At 29.4% G+C, this 13,402-nt stretch overlaps 2 long non-coding RNA genes across 3 annotated transcripts; both read right to left on the bottom strand.

The window, feature by feature from the left end:
* Nucleotides 1–6,208: 6,208 nt before the first annotated feature.
* LOC137815423 (uncharacterized) lies at nt 6,209–7,670 on the bottom strand. Of its 2 annotated transcripts, XR_011081737.1 has the most exons (3): nt 6,839–7,670; nt 6,556–6,738; nt 6,209–6,390 (listed from the first exon to the last, which is right to left on the bottom strand). It is a non-coding gene; the product is annotated as an uncharacterized lncRNA (long non-coding RNA). The 2 variants fall into 2 exon arrangements; XR_011081738.1 differs by lacking the exon at nt 6,556–6,738.
* Nucleotides 7,671–7,900: 230 nt separating this feature from the next.
* On the bottom strand, nt 7,901–10,315 carry LOC137815422 (uncharacterized). Its single transcript, XR_011081736.1, has 4 exons — nt 9,971–10,315; nt 9,718–9,809; nt 9,122–9,313; nt 7,901–8,197 (listed from the first exon to the last, which is right to left on the bottom strand). It is a non-coding gene; the product is annotated as an uncharacterized lncRNA (long non-coding RNA).
* Between the last annotated feature and the right edge of the window lie 3,087 nt (nt 10,316–13,402).

Raw genomic sequence — 13,402 nt, 5'->3', positions numbered from 1 at the left:
ACTTTTTGTGCTGTGTTGGCTACTTATCTAACTATATTTTTTAGTTTCGATTATTTTCATTTATGTAACTAGTGGGATAGCGAAGGAGATAAACTTTATTTGTTATATTACAAATAATTAATTATTAAAAAACTGTAATGTTATCACATTAAAAACTATTTAAAAGATTTTTTAAAAATTGTAAAAAAATAACTAAGTAAAAGAGTTTATAGTCTAGACAGATTTATATGAACAATGTTTAATTAATTTAACTTTTTTATCATAGTAATTTAAATATTAATACATTTTATGCTGAATGTTTTATGGTATTTCATTCTACAATTTAAATACTAAGTGTTTTTTATGTAAATATTAACATGATTTATGTAAAATGGTTTTTATGTGTAGTATATTTTTATTTAATATTGTTATATAATTCGATGATTTAAATATTAATGCATTTTCATATAGAATTTATATTTACATCGTATAAGTATAAACCATTAATGGACAGTCTAGTGGTTCAATAAGAACAAAAAAGTATGTAATGTGTTTTTCTATATTAATGTATAAAATCACTTGATCAATTCTTTGCAAAGATTAATATTTTTTCTTTTGTTTTATCATTTGAGATTATGTCGTTCTCTTTGTTTAATTTGGATATACTCATCCAACGATTATTCAATAGGTAGACATATTCCCATTGACACTCTAATATCTAATTAGTTGAGATTTTGGTATAAAATAAATATGTAATTACTAAACGATTTTTACCCTTTATATTTATTGTATTCATATTTATTGTATTCATGATGAACATTTACTTGAATGAATATAGGTTAACTGTTACAATTGTCTTAATGTTGTGATTAATGTTTTAAGTATGTGATAATCTATTTAATTGTAATCATATCAAGAGTTTAAAAGCATGTGTTTGAAGGTATAATAATTTGAGGTTAGTATCATCTCGATCTTTGAAGAATCTATGTATTAATTTGAAAATATTGTAATCCATGATTGGTATCATTTTGAACTACAAATAACGATTTGAGGTAAACAATCACATGTATATATAGGAGTGATATAATATACATCACGGTTCATGCCTTTCTAGTAGCAGTGTAATGATTATGTCGTGAAGATGATCTTGAATTGGGAAGCAAGAACGTCTCTATACCATTAGATTTAAGAGATATGGTGGATGAAGTGTGTTGTGAATGTTGGGTTACCTCCCTTAAATTTCTATAAATAAATACTAGGTTACTTATGTAGGACCATTTGCAATCTTTTGAGTGACATAATATTTGTTTGTAGAGATCTTATTTGAGCATTAGATGAATTATGTCTTTGTCTTTGTGGTTTAAGGAGTTGACTAGAGGGTAGTTGTTATATGAGGAAATGGAGTTGCTATCTCTCGTTGTTCTAATAATGACTTTGCATGACGTCATTATTAGTCATTAGTGACAAGAGTAGTTAGAGAGTAGTGGATCCCGAAGTTATGGTTGAGAGCAAACCAAGAATGATATTTTGTTATAAACAGGATATGAATAGGTGTATCTACATGTGAAGGAGTATTTTCTAAATATAGGTGGTCATCTTCGCTCTTTCACAAATAGTGTTTTTTTTATGTTAGAGAGCTCTAGACAACATCTTGTTAGTTGCTTGTTATTCTCTCTATAGGTAACAATCTAATAGGTCATTTTTGTTACCCATTAATAGTATTTTTCTTTTTTTTCATCTTAGATATGTTTTTTTTTTACTTTGTAGTCTTTGATGTTTTAAGATTTATTTTCGTCAGATAGTTATTAGTTTATTGTTTTTGCCAAGTTTGTGAACATTTTTTTAATTCATCGATCTTAGTTAGAAGTTTTAAACCTAATTGACTTATTTTGTGCTTGAGTTAGTAATTTTTTCATGAAAAATTAAATACTATATCAGTTTTGGTATAATGTGTTGGACATCTCAAGGATTAAACTTCGGTGTTTGATGAAGCCATGATTAAAGACTTGTTGCTTTATGTGTATTGGTAATTTAGTTTTTATTTTGTTTGTCTTGGTTTATATTTTGTCTTTAGGAATGATGATGGATCCAAGAACAAATTGCTTTCAACTGGTTAAAAAGTTTTTCAATTGGTTAAAAAGTTTTTCAACTAGTTTTAATTTTGTTTTTTAAAAAGTTACAGTCTTTCAATTTGTTATCTTTTAAATCAATTGATTGAAAATACAAAAATGTTTTTAGATTTTTCTTTATCATGTTTTATATACTGAAAACCATTTTTTTAATATGTAACATAAGAAATGTTTTCAGTTTGAGTACATTCTATTTGAGAAAAATTAGTTTTCATGCATACTACAGTTTTTAAGTGATTTCGACTTTTTAACAAGTTGATTTTACTTAACTTCACCCTTTTGTTTTAAAACCGTTTATGTTAAATCTCAATAAAATGGACTACATTATTTAAAAAAAAAGGTATTCATACAACTTACATTTTTACATTTATTAGAACCTTAGTGAGAATTTTTTTTGAAATAATTAGTCCTTTTGAAAGATATTTGAGTATTCTTGGAGCCAAATCTTCATCAACTAGATAGAGGTCATAGATTCTTCACTACATTTGTGAATTGGAGGGGTCTTGTTGTATTTATTGGTTCACGATCAAGGTTTATTCGTTTCCTTACGTTTTTTTTGTAATTTTGTAATTGTTGGGGCCAATATAAGGTTTCTTGGTGTGTATCATGTTGTGTCAGGGTGTTGTAGTGAGTGGTGTTGTTCTTGTAGTGTTCAAGAACTGTTTTTATTTTTCTTGTAAAAGAATTGTGTTGCTTTAGTGAAATCCACCTTGGTGTGAGGTGAGACATAATGTAGCTCTTTTGTTAGTGAGACAATATAAAATGTTGGTGTCTTTTATGCTTTCTTTATCATTGCTTTAAATTTTCTCTGCATAAGTTTATGTATTGGTATAATCAATCGGTTATTTGTAAAAATCAATTTGTTGTTTTTATCCTCTGCTGATTTGTTTGTTTTTCTGGAATAACAAAAACAGTTGTGATAAGAAATATTGAGTGTTGATGACTTTTTACGGCAAGTGCATCGCGTTGTCAGAAGAAATAATTTGTCCCTAAGGACGGATATCGATCCCACAAGGAATAATTGAATTATCAAGTACAATACTCGCTAAATATAAAATAGAACAATAAAAAGTGTGTTGAAAGTGGTTGTGTTAGCGATGATTAATAAGAAAATAGGCACATAATCAATTGCTTGAAGTTGAGAAAATAGGGATTAGGTTTCATTTTTTTCACTCTCCTGTATTTTGATCAGCATGTTAACATTAAGTTCTTTGATTGAAATTGATGCTCATAGAAAATTCATTTATATCAATTTATCACATATAAAATTATTAAAAATGTTTCCTAAATATCGATTTCTCGCATATTTATAAAAACAACTTAGAGTCACGCTCAAACATTAATAACAATTAACATTTCAAGTATATTTCTAGCATTCAAATGTTAAGTATTGTTGTTTAGGTCAGAACCCTAAAAATACCTTTCCGTCAGATTTAAGATTCTAGATCAAGAGTTAGAAACAAAACAACAATATCAATAATTAATCAAGAACAAAATATTATATCATGTTTAAATATCACCTCAATACATAAGAGCTCGAACAGATTACTCTCAGTCCCAAAGGGTAGAATTAGTCACTCATCTTCTAACACCTTTTATTCTCCCAATTGGTTACAAATCACAATATGGTGTTTTCCTCTCAATCTCACACAGTAGGATTGTGCCTCTAGCCCCCCATCTAACATAATTTGCCAGGGTTAGGTGACTTACTGCGTCCCGCTGATGGGCTTATTGATAAAAACATAAAAATGGCCCAACTTATCTGACGCATTCTCGCTCAAGTGAGAATATCTCGCTTAGGCGGTGATTTCCGAAAACTTTACTGAAGCATTCTCGCTTGAGCGAGATCCCCTATTGCACAATTGGCTTTTTTGGCGCTTTTATGCATTCTGAGACCTTCCAACTTTCTCTTTTTATCTTATATCATTCCTCTTTATGCCAAATCTCCATTCTTCCCTGTAAACCTAAAATTAACACCAAATTTGGGAATAAAATGCTCTTATTCAAATAAAGATCATAAAAACTGTAAAAATGTATAAATTCATAAATTAAGGATTATTTTATATGTAATTTAGCAATTAATACTCATAAGTGCCTATATTTTAATATGAAATATTACTGAAATTAGGCACTTATCAAGTGTTACATTGTATATTAATATTGATTGTATTCATTCATATTTGTTATTGATTAAACAAGTTAAATTGAAATAAAGGTTTTCTTAAAAACATTGTTTGGTACATTTGAATTATGCACTAATCTTGAAATTTGTAAAATCTCTTTTCTGTTATTCTTAATAAGAAAAATAATTTGTAATTTTAAAAAATAACCTGTTGAAATTTTTGAACATAGGCTTTGATGTCTGTAAGTCCAAGTGGATTGCTTGAAGGCTCTACTGCTGGTTGAGTGCGTGTGTTTTGTGTAGTTTGAATTTGTTAATCCACTCATAATTATGATCAAAGATTGCTTGATTCAAGTTCTTTTGAAAAAATATGTTTTCTAAAGAAAGTGGAAAATCAACTTGTTGAAATTTCGATTCAACCGGTTGTTTTACACTTAGAGGTTTTTGAAAAGAATTTGAAAAAGCTTGAAATTGGTTGACTTTGTTGTCAAGCCAACCGGTTGTTTCGAAAATTCAACCGATTGATATTTTAAAATCCTTAACAGAATTCTGTTAAGTTAGTTTAATTTGTTTTAATTGTTTTAAAACTGATTTGGCTCTTGCATTAAAAGTTTTTAACAACTAATTGGAGTTTAAATAATCTATTTTACGCTATTGGTTGTTAAGGAATCATATTATCTCTTTCAAATCACTTTTTCCAATATTGATTCAAGTTTTGGATTCTTTTTAAGAGTGGAATATGATGATTGTACCAGGTGTAATCATTCATTTTCTCTCTTGACTTTTGTATTTATGTAAGAACTGGTGTTGTGCAAATCCGGAGGCCGTTCTGAGATTTGTGGTGTTGTTTGCCAAATGTGGTGTGTGTTCTTAAAGGGTTTAAGATCACCACTTTGGTGTATCTTATGTAATATAGGTTTGATTACATAGTGAATTCTCAGTGTTTAGTTGAGGACTGGATGTAGCTCTTAGTTAAGAGTGAACCAATATAAACATCTTGTCTAAATCTCTCTATCCTTACACTCTTTAAATTGCTTTAACTTTGTTTTTATAAACTGCTGATAAATAACCGGTTGATTTTCTGGAATCAATTTTAAAAACAATTTTCTTTTTGGTTGATCTGATTTCTCATTGATTAACTCTTCATAGTTTTCACTCTACCTTCAATACTTGCGAAAATCTTTTAACAACAATTCACCATCCCTCTTGTTTAAGGCCTACAATTCTAATAAAAAATAATGCATAAATTTGTTTCTTAAAATAGATTCAAATCTTTTCAAACTGTTTCTGATTTACAAGATTATGTTTTAAGATTTGTTTGATAAAAAAATTAATCAATTTTTTTTAATAAAAATATATTCATTTTCTTAATCAATGTTCTTCTCTATAAAATCAACACTATAAAAAAAATGTATATTGTGGCGGTTATTTTCGTATATTGTGACGGTTATAACCGCCACAATATACGTTTGTGGTGGTTTCAAACCGCCATAGAACTGGTCGCCACAAAGTTTAATGTGGCAGTTTTACGCTACCCGCCGCAACACCTGCCACTTTAAACATAGTGTAAGTTGTGGCTGTTTTTATATGTATGTAGTGTCAGTTATAACTGTCGCAATTTACATTCATTGAAGAAGATTTTGGTGTCATAATATACGTAAGTAGTGTCAGTTATAACTGTCGCAATTTACATTCATTGAAGAAGATTCTGGTGTCATAATATACGTAAGCAGTGTCAGTTATAAGTGTCGCAATTTACATTCATTGAAGAAGATTCTGGCGCCATAATATACGTAAATAGTGACGTTTTTTACTAACGTAATTTTAATTCTGAATAAATAAAATTTAACCACCACTTTTTTATAATCTGTTTTATACAATTATAAAATTTAACCACCACTTTTTCATGATAAAATAAAATAATGTATAAAGTTATAATCATCCATTCTTTTCATTGAAAATATAAACACACATAATAATGTCCAAAAATTTATATGTAATTGAAAATTAAAACACATAAAAAGTTCATACACCCTAATCAAGTTTAAAATTACAACACATAATTGTTCAAAAGTTCATACATCCCTAATCAGTTTTGCTTTCAGCACTTGATCCTATTACTTGATTAGGTGAATGAACACCACTTCCATAATCTGATGCCTGAAATAAATAATTTTAAGTTAATGAATGTGTATGTTTATAATTATAAAATAAAAGACACCAATAAATATTTAAATATATTAATAACTCATTGGTGGATGCATGTTACACTTGATCCTTCACCATGCAAATACCAAGTTTTGTAGTTCTGAGGGAAAGTTGTACATGTTAAGTGTTCTTGAACTACATCCATTGTTTTCCACTCTTTGAAACCACACTTTGCACATGGACACTTAATTACAGGACTATTAGCATGTTGAAATGCAATATCCAAAAACACATTCAACCCATTTGCATACTCAATGGTGTTTCGTGGTTTACAAATCCACGATTTATCAATTGGCATGACTACACCAAAACAGAAAAATAAAACATTACTTGTCTAGTAATGTGTACATATATTATATATTAAACTGAAGTAAAAAAAAGTTAACTAAAACAAACTTACTTGGAGTGATGGTTGTGAAGCTGTGAAGTTGCTAGAAGATTGTGAAGCTGTGAAGTTGCTAGAAGATTGTGAAGCTGAAAAATGTCCATTAGACACATCAAAGATAGACGTTATCATTAGATTACTTCAGCAATCAAAGCAAAAAAAATAAAAAATAACAGAAAAGAAATTTGAAATAACAGAAAAAAAAATCAGTTGGGCAATCTTCCTCTTACATGTCAGTTTTATGATGTCATGATCTTAATAAAATAATATAACACAACCTGGTTTTAGTTACATTCATTAATTATTAAAAGCATAAGATAATTACATTTAGAAGCATATATGGATTTTTAGGCATTGTCAGCACCTTGGTATGCTTTTCATGACAGCTACACAAATTATACAAATAAGAAGTAAGGAGCAGAGGGTTGCAGCAGGGTTATACACCACAAAGAGTGTTGTGTTTAAGATGTAGCTTTCAAACTTATAGGAACCTTAAAAATACCACTATACCCCACCCCATAATACCGAAAAATATGTATTTGCCTATTTATACCCCTGCTGCACTCAATTATACTTAATTAATTGTCATAAAATGGAATTAAATTTTAGGTGACCGATTCGTATTCGGTCACATAGTTATAGGGTTCGATCACATGTGTATATGCCTATCTGTCACATAGTAACAACATTCAAGAAACTTCTAAAATTATTACAAATATCCCTTCACACTGTATTTTTGTTTCACCTTACAGAAGAAATCCAAATAATACTTGTTGGTATCTCTTTCCCCAAAAAGGATATAAAAATAAGCTAAAGTAATTTTAATTATAATTCAATTAAGTTAGGTCAAGTTATCAAATTCAGTAATTTTAATTATAAAAAATTTATCCCTTCCAAATAAAATTTAACGTTCTTTAGTATTGACAACATGTTAAGAATACTTATGATATACAAATAATTAATATTAATATGAAAAAACATAAAAACAATTGTAAAAGTATTAGATGTTATGAATTAGGTTAACTAAAAAATTTAATACAACTCACTCAATCTAAAATAAAATAATAACCTACATGCATAAACAACATATAATAAACTATATGAATTGTATTAAGCAATATTCAAAATATATTAATTTATAAAATCTTATATAATTGGTGAGTAATTTGTCTTTGAACGTACCCTTTTGGGTGCTACCTCAAGAGCAATTCTTGTCCTTGTTATGACTCCTAATTATCCTAATTAAGATCACCAACCCCAAATTCAGCCATGTGCCTAAAAGTGTTGGAATTTTCTACTTGGAATGTGAGACCAAAGGTATACACCTGTATAAGTACCCGAAACAGTCAAGAATGTTGGTTTTCCAAAGAAGTCCTGATTCACAAAATGATTCAGATTAGTGAAAAAATACAATAATCGCCTTACACACTATAAAGCAAAACTGCCTCATGTTCCTATAAGTATAATATCTTAATCCAGAAGTAAATTCTTGAACTTATAGGAAACATTCAAAATGTTCTTTAATATTTTCATTTCATAGCAAACAAATTTGGTCAGCACATTCAAGAACAAAAAGGAAATCAAAATATCTGCATCCAAATCACAGTGAGGCGGTGTACACTATGCCAGAACAAAAAATATTTTTTTTATTGCCAACAAAATATATATAAAATTCTGTACAGATTTATGTAATAGATAGTTATTTTATATATATTTTGACCCACCTAAAAAGACTATTACTACTTTTATACCATCAATCAGATTACAAAATTATATATTGTGTACTAAAAGCATAAGCTATACAAAAAACTATTCTTGGGGTGCATCCTAGTAAGCAGCTTAATTATGTACTTATCATGCTAGTGTTTATGTATTACTTGTTTCTATAATTGAAGTATTAACAAGTTCAAACTATTTTCATATAAGCCATAGCCTATCCTGAGAGCTTACTGAAATAACCTGAAATGTTAAAACAATTTACAGAGGAAATGATGTGTTATCTTTATTAGCTTACTCAAATATTCTTGGTAAACTATAAATAAGTTCTTCAAATATTCCAAACACACCTTAAATCCTTAACCAACCAACCAACCTCTGGGATGTTACTTCTGAACATGTAATTTCTGAAGCATTTTTTCTCAAATTGAATAACATCTTTTCACAACATTCTTCTCCAAATTAATTAACCAAGCTTCATATATACAACAAAAGCACTTGTAGACAAATAACAAGTTCTACCATAATTTATTGCTACATATATGTTTGAAATCTGAAGGAAGGGTTTCAAGTTTGTTATACATCTGGTTTGGAGTTTTCCAATTGTAATATTGCAAGTAGCATATTCCCATGATGCTCAACCTCTTTCTTCCCTCTCTGCCCACTCTTCACCCTAACCAAAACTGTCCATGCCAGTTCCTTCAATTACACATGATATTGACACTGCCTTCTTAATCAAATGGTACAGATCCTCTGGAATTTCAGGCGCAAGTGCTGAAAACAAATACCAAAACACTTTTCATCATCATTATCATTAGTAGGATAACTATAAACACATACTCATTTTTCTTCGTATCTCACTGTCTTTTACCATTCACATCACTCAACATCTATCACTTTGTTTCATTTTCTTTCTTTTTCCTTCTATCTCTCTTCCTTACAACTATCCAGTAGCATTCTCTATAGGCAAAGACACAATAGAAGTGTTTTTGTTATAACCACAAAAACACTAATAGGCAAAGACACGATAGAAGTGTAGGCACTCTGACTGTTCCTTGTTTAGTTTACAACACATTCCTCAAAATATCTTCGTATACATTAAATCCCAAACAACATGTTGCAGAAAATATTTCTCAAGCTATGGAGTATTTGCAGAGAATACCAGTAGAGAATTATACCTTGGAATTTTAGGTTGCTCTATATTTGATAACTTGCTTCAATTGCTCTCCCCTGTCTCTGTGATAACTTGCTTCAATTGCTCTTTAGCTACCTAGTAAAAAGATGCGGATACACAAATAGAACCACATGACAAATCCTAAACATCAAACAAAGCACGAAACATTAAAAAAAAATCTACGAAGCAAGCACATCCAAAACATCAATGAAGCCGATGGTCGACATTAATAAGAGAACGTGCGAGCATTTAATTACCTTAAAATCGGGCCTCTTCACATCGGAGGCGTAATTTGAACTTCTGAAGGCGATAGGGTTGGTCACTGGCAGCTGACTGTGTTGAATCCTTGCAAGGAGGTGGCGATGGCGGACGCGAGAGTAGGGTTTCGTGACAATAAACGTGTGGAGGCAGAGAGCGCTAGGGTTCGTGTGGAGGCAGAGAACGCTAGGGCTTGTGAGGAGACAGAGAACGCTAGGGTTTGTGTGGAGGTAGAGAGCGTTAGGGTTCTCCACAAAGCGACGAGAGTCTTCGTGTGGAGGCAGAGGGACGAGAGTGTTCCTGTGGAGGCAAAGGGACGAGAGTGTTCGTGTGGAGGCAGAGGGACAAGAGTGAAGAGCGTTAGGTTTTCAAAACTGAAATTAAAAAGAAATATATTTTCTTAAGTTTTCAAAAAAAAATTCAATTTTCAATTTTTAAAATTCAATTCAATTAGTTTTCGTGAAAGTAAGTTAAAAAAAAGGAATAAAGTAAGTTTAAAAAAAAAATCTATTTTCAAGTGAAAGTAAGTTTTCAATTCTGAAGGAAAGTTGTGACAGTTAAAAATGACATAATTTAAAAGATAATTGTGGCGGTTATTAATAACCGTCATATTAAAACCGCCACTTTTTACACATTTTTTTGTAGTGCAATCATTTGTTTTGAAAAATAATATGTTAAAATTTTGTTTGAATTGTTGTAAACAATTAATTGTGAAAATCTTTCTAAGTACAATTCACCACCCCTCTTGAACTTGACTTTCCCTTAATTCAACATAATGAACCTTAGTGAGACGTCAACTTATTCTTTCTTATATGTTTATGATTGTTAGTATTCTAGAACTTAAAGTGACTCTCTTGAATATTATTCTTGTACATGCACTTTTGAAATGATTTAGGTCATTCTTAATTTTTAGCTACTTGGTCAAATTGCCTTTATTTTGTATCATTCACCTTTGTATACCCATTCGAGCTTCATAACCTTTTCTTTATTGAGTTTTAGCTCATTGCACGCCTTTAAACATGAAAAACCATGATAAATTTGACTTGTAGTTTTAAGGAGTTTTGGAATCATCTTAGGAATTGGTTTAAAGATAAGTGTGGGGTGTTACCTTGAGCTTTATGAGAAATAAATGAATGTGAATTTGTACTACAATGAAAAGTTAATTTCGAAAGTAGCTTGAAAAAGAGAAAAACTTGGGAAAGAGAAAATGTGGTCTTAAAAAGATAGAGAAAAATAAATAAAAATAGAAAAAGTGAAGTTGAAAATGAGGATTTTTTGTCTGTGAGCAAAAGAGGTAGCTTCCTACTTATTTTATGAGTCTAGTTCCCCATTTTTCTTCAAATACTTTCATGTATTTTAGCCTTGAATACTTTAATTTATCCCACCTTTACCCTCACCACATTAGAAGCCATATAAAAGTTCTTTTTTATTTTAAGTTGCACGTGTTTCGAATAGTGGAAATTAAAGGCTTTTTGAGCCTATGATAATACTTATATTCATTATATGCTTTGAGTGAAAACACCAGCCTAAACACTCGAGAGAATGAGTGATACACATACCCTAATTAGGCTACCAGTTCTAGTTCGTAGCTTAGATTGATTGAAATTTCTCTTAACTTTGGTGTTTGAAACGTGTCTTAACTGGTTGGTTATTTGAAACTTTGGTTCATGAAAATTTTCTCTTGTTGCTCACAATCATGGTCCTTAAAGTTTTATGAAAATATAAACATTTTCTTCTTTAGTTTCTTCTTATTTTTCCCGAGAGTGAAAAAAAATGTTTGTGTGTAGGGTGTGGCAACTCACAATTTTTTAATATTTTTCTAGAGTAATTGCATTTTCTTGAGGTTTATTTCGCTCTTATTTTATGTTTTTTAATTAGATTTGCATTTTCTCCAAAATAATAGAGTTTTTTTACAAAAATGTCATAAAAATAACATTTTAATTTTCTATTTTGTTTGAATCATTTAACACGTGCTTTCCTACTTTAAAAAGACAATTTTGGAACTAACTTTAACCTTAAAAAGATTAAATGAAGACATTGAAGTAATAAAGACTGAAAATCGACACTCAAAGAGAAGAAATCATATAAAAACCGGTAGCAAACAATCAACAATTCCTGGTCAACCAACACTAGACGATCAACATTGCACTTTGAAGAAGAAGCTGAAGTTAGTAAGTTTTATAATCAATTTTGGGCCTATTGAAAATCTCATTCATTTGTAAAGATCAAAACTATAAAAATGGAATAGAAGTAACACTTTGGACTTAGTTAGTTAGTAGATGTGACAATTTTCATTTATAGTTTTTAGTTTTTTGTTTTATGATGTTTTAAGCTATAGAGTAATTGACTCTTGTTCTTCTTGTTTGCTCATTTTCTTCTAATTTCTTCATGCGTTTTCTTAGTTCTTATTTCGAAATGAATTCAATTCTGAAAATGAATTTCAACTATTCAATTACCATGTGAGACAATGCTCTGTTTTAGCGTTTTTCTCTTCAAAATCTATACAAAATTATGTTTTCGTTTCAAAATGAGTTTTTAAGGACATACAAATTGATTGATTATATGTTTCTTCATTGTCAAGAAATCCAAATTTTGTTCCCTTGCATTTGAAGTAAAAGAACACTAAACCATGGTTTCAGTCACAGTTTTTCATTGTTGAATTGGGTTTCACTTTTCTTTACTACATTTCTTTTCAATTCAGACTTTTTTACACTTTTGTCATATACATTTGAAGTTTACATTTCTCTTTCGCTTATAATATATTCTAAATCATTCTTAGTTTACATTTCATCATGCCTTATTTTACGTTCACAACTTTTACATTTCTACAATTTATGTTTTTGCCCTTTACATTTCATACAATTAACCTTTTGATCATTTACTTTTCTCGCAATTTAGTTTTTAGTCATTTATATTTTTTTTCCAATTTACTATTCACGTTCTTGTTTATCTTATTTTCATTATGTCAAGTATAACTATTAGACAATCTAGTTAGAGATTATTAACTAAAGTGTTTAACAATTGTACTTAATTTGTTTCTGTTTATTTTACTGCAATTTATTGAGGCGCTTTATCTTTCCTTTTTCCTTTGTTGTAACTGTCTGATGATCTAGCAAACAATGGTTGTCTAAACTGTCTAATAACTTTACTTAGTAGTTTAATTTACAAATTTTCTTTCAGGTTGCCTTTTTTGTTTTAAAGTAAGTTTACTTTCAAATTCATTCATGAATTTACATTTTTTCTATGTTATTTACATTTAACGTCTACTGCATATTTTGTTACAACTGTAATTTTAGTTTTTGTTCACTGTATTTATATTTCTAGTTGATAATATGAATTTTCTTTTTAGTACTTTACGTTTTTTATTTACATTCAAACCATTTACATTTATGGTGCCATTAGACGGTCTATCAAACGATTGTCTTGTTAAA

Source organism: Phaseolus vulgaris, chromosome 1 (genome assembly GCF_000499845.2).
Source record: "Phaseolus vulgaris cultivar G19833 chromosome 1, P. vulgaris v2.0, whole genome shotgun sequence".
Taxonomy (NCBI): Eukaryota; Viridiplantae; Streptophyta; class Magnoliopsida; order Fabales; family Fabaceae; genus Phaseolus; species Phaseolus vulgaris.
The sequence above is the reverse complement of the archived record's forward strand: the minus strand, read 5'-3'. Positions and strand labels throughout refer to the sequence as shown.